General features: G+C 44.5%; 1 pseudogene; it reads left to right on the forward strand.

The window, feature by feature from the left end:
- Positions 1 to 8411: 8411 nt before the first annotated feature.
- LOC101344539 (40S ribosomal protein S26-like) lies at positions 8412 to 8824 on the forward strand (annotated as a pseudogene).
- Positions 8825 to 9820: the final 996 nt, after the last annotated feature.

The following is a 9820-nucleotide window of genomic DNA, read 5'->3' on the forward strand; positions in this document are numbered from 1 at the left end:
TGATAACATTTCCAAAGTATGTGAGACATAGTCTCGCCATCCTTGCTTCCAAGGAGCATTCTGGTTGTACTTCTTCCAAGACACATTCGTTGGTTCTTTTGGCAGTCCATGGTATAGTCAATATTCTTTGCTAACACCACGTTTCTATTCTTTGCTCTTCCTTATTCATTGTCCAGCTTTCGCATGCATATGAGGCAATTGAAAACACCGTGGCTTGGGTCAGGTGCACCTTAGTCTTCAAGGTGACATCTTTGCTTTTCAACACTTTAAAGAGGTCTTTTGCAGCAGATTTGCCCAGTGCAATGCATCGTTCTTGACTGCCGCTTCCATGGATGTTGCTTGTGGATCCAAATAAAGTGAAATTCTTGACAACTTCAATCTTTTCTTCATTTATCATGATGTTGTCTATTGGTCCAGTTGTGAGGATTTTTCTTTTCTTTATGTTGAGGTGTAATCCATACTGAAGGCTGTAGTCTTTGATCTTCATCGGGAAGTGCTTCAAGTCCTCTTCACTTTCAGCAAGCAAGGTTGTGTCATCCACATAGTGCAGGTTGTTAATGAGTCTTCCTCCAATCCTGATGCCCTGTTCTTCTTCATAGAGTCCAGCTTCCCTGATCAGTTGCTCAGCAGACAGATTGAATAGGTATGGTGAAAGGATACAACCCTGACGCACACCTTTTCCGACCACCCTGATGGCCTAGTGGTTAAGAGGTCGACTGCTAACCAAAATGCCAGCAGTTTGAATCTACCAGCCGCTCCTTGAAACCCTATGGGGCAGTTCTACCCCTACAGGGTCACTATGATTCGGAATCTACCTGACAGAAATGGGTTGCTCATTATATGGGACAATATTTTGTTGTGATCCATAGGGTTTTCACTGACTAATTTTTGGAAGTAGATCACCAGGCCTTTCTTCCTAATAAAAAAAAAAAATCCAAACCCACTGCTGTGGAGTCGATTCCAACTCATAGCGACCTGATAGGGTTTCCAAGGCTATAAATCTTTATGGAAGCAGACGGCCATATCTTTCTCCCACAGAGCTACTAGTGGTTTCCAACCGCCAATCTTTCGGTTAGCAGCTGAGCGCTTTAACCACTGCTCCAAATAAACACAGACAAACAAATACACCATTTAAGAAAAGAGGAGACAATTGTGCCTGCAGCACGCATGCGCATTAATCCAGTGAGGGTGGGGCAGACATACTTTCTAAACTCTCTCAGCTCATTTCAAAATTTAAAAACATTCCTCAAAGTCTCCATTTATGTTAGAAAGTCAGTTTCTTTCAGAGGCGTTCCTACATCACGTTTCTTTACATAGAATTTGCTGGAGGGAAGGGTATTGCTTATCCAACAAAAAGTAAATCCACTTTTCTCAAGTTTTTTTTTTTTTCTTTTGCTTCCTCAAGAGCACTTGAGACAACTCAGCATCCATCTTTTGTAATCTGGCACTGGGCTCCAGTGACTCATGTCCCCGATTCCAGTGGCCTGTAACCCCTGGCTCACCCAAATCCCTCATGTTCTGGGTGAAGCACGTTCTCACTTCTTAGTCTGTCCTTTGGGGACTCACAGAACATCTTATTGTAAGTAATGTCAGATTAGGGAGTGTTTCCACCAACAGTAAATCGATGCCTTGCAGCTTTGGGAGTATTCCTCATTTTCTTTTCTCTTGGAATTATGCAGTTTGATCCCCAAGGGTCCAGTTTAGCGAGATCTCAAACTAGGAACTTATTGAGAGTAACGCCCAACCTAACTCCGAATGTTCTTGAACATCTTTGTCAGCAAAAAGAATAAAGTTCATTGATGTCCCCCCCCCGCCCCTCGCCCCAGTAAATACACATGCCATCTAGTTCTCAGCCCAGTTTGGGAGAGAACAAAGTGTTAAAGCCCTAGGTAGGGGTCATCTGTATTTGTCTGGGAAAGTTTCTGTGGCAGAGCCAAAAGACACTGCTCCTGGGATCCACAAACTCATCACTGAACTGCACAAGACTGGTGAGCACCTACTCTGCTAGGTGCTGGGGGTGTAATGCTGCTCAAGACACAGCCTCTGCCTTCCTTCAGGAAACTAAGATCTGCCTTGGGAGAGACAGATAAAGAAGGGACAATGGAATGAAATGATAAGGGCTGTGAGGGAGATGGGGACAGTGGTAGTTCGGTGGTATAATTCTTGCCTTTCATGCGGACACCTGGGTTTGATTCCTGGCCAGTATACCTCATGCACAGCCATCACTTCTGTCAATGGAAGTTTGTGTGTTGCTATGATGCTGACAGGTTTCAGTGGAGCTTCCAAACTCAGATAGCCTAAGAAGAAAGATCTGGCTGTGTAATTCAGAAAATCAGCCAGTGAAAACCCTACGGATTACAAAGGTCTCACCAGCAAGCGATCATGGGGATGGCACAGGACTTGGTAGTATTTCATTCCATTGTGCATTGGGTCACCAGGAGTTGGGGGCTCACTCAGTGGCAGCTAACAACAATAAGGGAGGTATTTAATATATTATTTATCTATCTGTAGCAGCTTGGCGGCTAACTGAAAGAGGAGGGCAGTTTGAACCCACCAACTGCTCCACAGGAGAAAGGTGTGGCAGTCGGCTTCGGTAAAGATTTACAGCCTTGGAAACCCTATGGGGCAGTTTTACTCTGTCCTTTAGGGTCACTGTGAGTTGGAATCGACTCAGTGGCAATGGGTTTAATGGGATCTATCTACCTTCCTAACCCGTTGCCATCGAGTCGATTCTGACTCATAGCAACCCTATAGGACAGAGTAGAGCTGCCCCATAGGGTTTCCAAGGAGCGCCTGGTGGATTTGAACTGCCGACCTTTTGGTTAGCAACCTGGAAACCCTGGTGGCGTAGTGGTTAAAGAGCTACAGCTGCTAACCAAAAAAGATCAGCAGTTCACATCCACTAGGCGTTCCTTAGAAACCCTATGGGACAGTTCAACTCTGTCCCGTAGGGTCGCTATGAGTCAGAATCGACTCGACGGCAACTAGTATTTTTATTTTAAATCTACCTACCTCAAGGGCAGTGGTTCTCGACTGTTTTTGCCCTCTAGGGGACATTTGGCAATGTCTGGAGACATTTTTGGTCATCACAACTGAGGGTGGGTGCTGTCGGCTACAACTTGTGGGTAGATGCTGCTAAACATCCTACAATGCAGAGCCTGCCAGAACAAAAAATTATCTGGCACCAAATGTCAATAATGCGGAGACTGAGAAATCCTGGACTAGGGTGATATTTGAACTGGGCCCTGGAGATGCCTCTTTCTACTGAAAAACCGAACCTGCTGCTGTTGAGTCGATTCTGCCTCATGGCAATGAAGTCTGTTAGGAGGCAGCAAATAAGGAAGGTCGTTCTGCTCAAAGCTTCACTGCATCACTACCTTTGGGGACTCTGGAGGGGGCAAGGCTGGAGATGAGGCTCTGGATTTGGAGGTCAGCTCACAGTGATGGTGTCCTGGGTGGCTTCAGAGTCAGCTCCAAGTGGTTCCTATACCCATCGTGGCAAGTCAGGGGTAGTTGAGCAGAGATTATTTTCTTCTTTTGGTGGCAGATCAAAGGAGAGAATCAAGGAGCTTGTCCTTTTGGCCCTGAAGAGGGGGAGAGCAGGGCCACAAGGAGTGAATTAACTGGGGCTTGTGAAAGGTTGGCAGTTCAAATCCACCCAGAGGCATCTCAGAGAAAGGTCTGGAGTTCCTCTTCCGCAAGGTCGGCCGTTCGTTGAAAACCGTATGGAGCGCAGCTCTACTCTGAAACATGTAGGGTCACCATGAGTCGAATTGAGTTGATGGCAAAGGGTCTGTGGTTTGCAACAGTAGGCGAGGCAGCCAGACCATTACGTTTGGATGCTTAGCGCTAGAGACGTAGACACCAGTTGTTAAACTTGCTTCAGCCCCGAATCTGGAATGGCTGGACTGAGCTTTACCATTGATTCTGCCAGCCATCTTTGGATTGCTGCCAGAAAAGTGCTCTTAAATGAAGTGAAACAACATTATTTGAACGCACCATTTCAATAACTCCTCGAGGTTGGCCGAAAAGGTAATAGTAAAATTAAATACAAAAGTACGATTAAGGAAACTGAGACTTGGAGCAGTTGAGGGTGCCGTTCTGTCCGAAGTGTTGCGGATTGTGCTTGGAGGGGCGGGATCCAGCCTTTTATCTTTCTGACTGCTGCTCTCACCAGTGCCGGCCTTTGATGCCATGCTTTTCCTCAACAGTCACTTATCATCACAAAAAGAACATTCCAAGATGTAAAGAGAGCAAGAGATCTCCTGCAATACCTTCATCCTAAAACGGTTATTTGGTTTGTCTTCTGTCATTATCCACGTGGATTCAAAGTTGTGAAAGTAATGTAATTGCTATGGAGTCCTTTTTCACATATTATGATGAGCTTGCCCATGTTCACACAGAGACTCCATGAATCATTTTAATGAGCCCATGTTGATGGACTCATTATTCCATCTAGGTGATGTGCCACCATTTACTTATTAATTCCCCTCTTGGGTCATTCTGGAAGCTTCCTGAGTTTCAGTTTTCACAAATAACATTGTAGCGAGCATCTTTGTGTAAATAGATTTTTTTTCCTGCCTTTCAAAGATTTCGTATACATTTCCAACCGTGGGATTAATGTGTCAAAGGGTATGAACATCTTCATGGCTCATGATATATATATTGTCAAATTGCTTTCTGGAAGGAGTATAGCAATTTACATACCTGAAATGAATAAATGAGTGTACCACGTTGAATATTATTATTTCAGTTTCAAACTAGTTTTTCCGATTTAATAGATATAAAATGATCCCATTTAAACATATGGAACATGTCTATCACTGTGCTTGGCACACAGTAGCTGTTGTTGATTTTGCTAGTGTTTCCCTGAAGCTTATGCTACCTGTTGTGGACTTGGACTCCTTGGATACAGCCTAGACCTTCTGCGTGTCCTACGTGTCCTCTGCCTGACCTTGAGTGCCATCAGTTTCCAGTGAGTGCCTGGCTTTGGCTTGACCCAGCTTCACATAAATGTTAATCATTAATGATAATACTGAGCATCTAGGTTGAGCCCAGGGAGGCCTCGTGGTGCAGTGGTTAAGCCTTCGCTGCATCCTGAAGGTGGGCGGTTCAAATCCACCAGCGGCTCTGTGGGAGAAAAATATGGCAGTCTGCTTCTGTAAAGATTTGTAGCCTTGGAAACCCTAGAGGGTTGCTATGAGTTGAAATTGACTCCACGGCAGTGGGTTTGGTTTTTGTTTGGAATGCCCTATGACCTCTGGCCCTTTCCCTTTGTGGCATGGGTGAATAGGCCCAGTGGGTGGTAGTAGTAGTCATCAAAGCCCTTTCTACACCAGGGCAGCCAGCACTTTTTACACCATGGCAGTGACTGCAAACTACATACATTGTTATTGTTGTTAGTTGCTGTCGAGTCGGCTCTGAGTCATGGTGACCCTGTGTACAACGTAATGAAACACTGCCTGGTCCTGCGCCATCTTCATGGTCATTGGCATATTTGAGTCCATCGTTGGGGCCATTGTGTAGTGCTTTCCAACCTAGGGGCTCATCTTCCAGCACTATATGGGACGATATTCTGTTGTGATCCATTGAGTTTTCATTTGGCTAATTTTTGGAAGTAGCTCTCCAGGCTTTTCTTCCTAGTCTGTCTTTGGAAGCTCCTCTGAAACCTGTCCACCGTGGGTGACCCTGCTGATATTTGAAATACCAGCGGCATAGCTTTCAGCATCATGGCAACATGCAAGCCACCACAATTACAATAAACTGACAGATGGGTGGTAGAAACTACATACATACAGCTCCCTAAACGTAAACTGAATGGATCCCAAACTGCAGCTGAACTGGATCCCAAAAATGCCAGCAGCTACTCCAACGCTACTAAATATGAGAGGAAGTATTGTGGAGGAAAAGTTAGAGTGAAAAGAAAGATTAATCTTAACCAATCATGGTTAAAATGTGTTACTTTAGAAAAATTTACGAAATGTAGACTCTGTGACTCATCATCCAGCACCCCCCAGAGCCTTGGGAAGGACTCGTGCACCTGAGAGACCCCGAAGCTGAAGTCTCATTAGCTTCAAGGTAGATCTGCCACTGGCTGAACTCCTTTTTTTTTTTTTTTAAATTGTGCATTAGTTGAAAGTTTACAGAGCAAATTAGATTGCATTTGATCATTTGTACATAAAGTGTTTCATGGCCTTGGTTTCATTCCCCACAATGTATCAGCACTTTTCCCATTTCCACCCTGGGTACCTCATTTCCTTTCGTCCTGATTTTCTACCCCTTCTTGCCTTCTCATCGTTGCTTTTGGGCGAATATTGCCCTTTTGATTTCGAAAAATTAATTGTTCTAAGAAGCACATTCTTCTTGGCTATTAGTGTTTATTTTATGGGCTTGTCTATTGTTTGGCTGGTAGGTGGTCTCCGGGAATGGCTTCAGTTCCAGGTCAAAAGGGTGTTAGGGCCATAGTCTGGCACGTTCCTCTAGTCTCTGTCAGACAAGTGAAGTCTGGTCTTTTTTGTGAATTTGATTTTTCATTCTACATTTTTCTCCCACTCTGCCTGGGACCCTGTGTTGTGAAGTGTGTTGGAGGATAAGTTAGAGAGAAAAGGAAGATTAATCTTAACCAATCGTAGTTCAAATGCCTTCCTCCTAAAAAAATCTACAAAATGTAGACTGTGTGAACTCATTGCCCAGGACCCCCCAGGGTCTTGGAAAGCATGCGCGCACATGAGGGACCCGGAAGCCGAAGCCTCATTAGCTTCACGGTAGATCTGCCACTGGCTGAACTCTTGACTAGCAGTTAACCAAGAATAGCATGGATTAGTTACTTTTGATCGCTTGTCGCTTTTCTGCGAATTAGAACTTTGTCATTAGCATACTTTCAGTATGGGAGTTACTGCCAGGGTGGAATTACTCTAATTAAGAGGAAAAGAAAAATATGTTGCTAGTCATTAATTTTTTCTTGATTAGAGGGTGACCCAGTTTGAGGTTAAGCAAAGAGGACTGAGGTAGTAATTTAGCACTCTGGGGGGTTTGTAGAGATTTTTGTGAGCTTGAGAAGCAACAGCTGGGTCCCAAGATTGCCGTCTGATTTGAATGTATAACTGCTTGTAAATAGGTGTGTAAGAGTTCTTCAGGAATGGTGCACTGATTTTTAGAGTGAACAAAAGCAAGAGTAGAGTCGGAGGCACAAGCTCTATAGTTTGAAATTCCAGCAAAAATTGAATGCCACCGATGCTCTATCTATATGCCAATAAACGCATGGAAGATTTTTCTGTTTTAAATATGAAAATATTATATTTCTTTAGTCTGAGGATCTTGGCTTTGACTTGTCAAATTCTGGGATAACAAGAAACTTACATTTGGCATAAACCCCTAACACTGAATATATGTTAAACATCTGAAATTAGAATAGTTCAGCTTCTCTTACTTAATAAAGATCTGTTATTTTGAGGTTTCTGGATGAGCGCAAAGTATAATTTAGTGCAAAGAGCACAGATTTGGAGCCAGAAGACCCGAGTGTGAATTCTGCTTCTGCCGTTTGCTAACCCTGTGACTTCGAACTTACTCTTTTTGGGGCTCTCTGGACTTGTTTCCTCATGGTAAATGGTAAATATCATCACCTACCTTACAAGCCTAGTTTAAATAATAATAATAATGTATATGAAATAATAGTCATATACAATTGTTATTATGGTATCATTGCGTCGGGACTTCCAGCAGTATGTATAGGAAGGGCAGAATGAAAGCTTTGGCTTCAAGACTGTGGAGAACCTTGCTGTTGTTGTCAGCTGCAGCTGAGCTGGTCTCCAACTCGTGGTGACCCCATGTACAAAGGAATGGAATGTTGTCTAGTCTTGTGCTATCCCATGATCAGTTGTGGATCAGATCGTTGTGATCCATAGGGTTTTTGCTGGTGATTTTTGGAAGTAGATCGCCAGGCCTTTCTTCCTAGTCAGCCTCGGTTTGGAAGCTCTGCTGGAACCTGTCCACCATGGGTGACCCTGCTGGTATTTGAAATACCAGTGGCATAGCTTCCAGCATCACAGCAACACGCAAGCCACCACAGTACAATAAACTGACAGATGGGTAGTAGGACACAGAGTAAAACCAAAACCAAACCAAACCTGTTGTCGTTGAATCAATTCCGACTCATAGTGACCCTATAGGACAGAGTAGAACTGCCCCACAGAGTTTCCAAGGAGCTCCTGGTGGATTTGAACTGCTGACCTTTTGGTTAGCAGCTGTAGCACTTAACCAGTACACCACCAGGGTTTCCAGTTGAGCTGGTCTCCAACTCATGGTGACCCCATGTACAAAGGAATGAAATGTTGTCAAGTCTTGTGCTATCCCACGATCAGTTATGGATCAGATTGGGGCTCAGTAGACCTTGATAAATCATTGTTAAAAGAATGAATGAGCACTTTCAGGTCCTCGCTTCCAAGACAACAGAGAAAAGGAGGAACAGTGGTTGTGCCCAAAAGGGCTGTGGCCATGTGCAGCCTATGTGAACTGTGGCCGCTGTGTGCCCAAGGACAGGTTGTTAAGAAGTTCATCATTTGAAATATAGTAGAGGCCGTAGCTGTCAGGGACATTTCTGAAGTGAGTGTCTTTGACGCATATGTGCTTCCCAAGGTGTACGTGAAACCACACTCTTGTGTGAGTTGGGCCATTCACAGCAAGGTGCTCGGGAATCGTTCTCGTGAAGCCTGGAAGGCCGAACACCCCCTCACCCTGATTTAGACCTGCAGGTGCTGCCCCACAGCCTCCACCAAAGCCCATGGAAAAAATTGAGTTCTTGAAGACTGAAGAAAGACTAACGTGAAAGAAAGTAAAATGGAAATAAAAAAAAAAGAATGAATGAATGCAATCCAGTTTGCAGCTTCTTTTCAGCGCCCGCAGTCACACTGGACACCCCATCCACACCCGTGAGCACCCCATTCTGAGTCACTGCTAACTTGGGGACAGCTGCAAAAGGGGTAATGTGGCCGAGATTGCCTCCCAGTGCTTGGCGCGTGGGGTGATGGCTGTTACGCCTCCTTTTGCTTTGAGTGGGAGTCTCTGTTGGTGTCCGTGAGCTTCTGAGTTTCATTTTAAGAGTGAAGCTGCAGGAGTTACAAGCTGTGGCAGCATCTCAGGGCTGCAGGAAAAGGCTGCCCAGACCCCCAGGGACCACACATCTGCTGTGATCTGATAAGCCTCCCCAGGCTCCGGGGACTGTTCAGTGTTGGAGAGATACAACTTCGTAATTTTTTTATGGCCAGTGGCCGAACATGAGGAAGAGGTGACAGCTTGTAAAATTTTTATTTGTGACGTGATTTTCAGAATTCAGTGTTCACAAATACTGGCAAGGTTGAATTTATGAAAGGGGAGACAATTTTAATATGTTAGCCTCTCAGTTTAAAATGCCCCCCACTCCCTTGGGGATGTCAGAGAGTTTGGCTGCAGCGAATCCTGGTAGCTGCTGGTCTTCATTGCATGTTTAACTGAAATGCTCAATTTATTATGACTTCCAGTTAAAAGGTGAAATGCCATGGAGTCAACTTGTAATTCACATATAGATTTCAATTTGGCTGAAGAAAGTTTTGTTTTCCTGGGTATCTTCTCAATTAGTAAGGAGCCCTGGTGGCATCGTGGTTAAGCGCTTCGCCACTAAACTGAAGGTTGGCTGTTCAAACCCACTAGCCACTCCGTGGGAGAAAGATACGTCAGTCTACTTCTCCAAAGATTACAGTTTGGGAAACCCAACGGGCAGTTCTACTCTGTTCTATAGGGTTGCTATGAGTTGGAATTGACTCAATGGCAACAGGTTATTCTTAAT

The sequence above is a fragment of the Trichechus manatus genome, unplaced genomic scaffold (assembly GCF_000243295.1).
Source record: "Trichechus manatus latirostris isolate Lorelei unplaced genomic scaffold, TriManLat1.0 scaffold00041, whole genome shotgun sequence".
Lineage (NCBI taxonomy): Eukaryota > Metazoa > Chordata > Mammalia > Sirenia > Trichechidae > Trichechus > Trichechus manatus.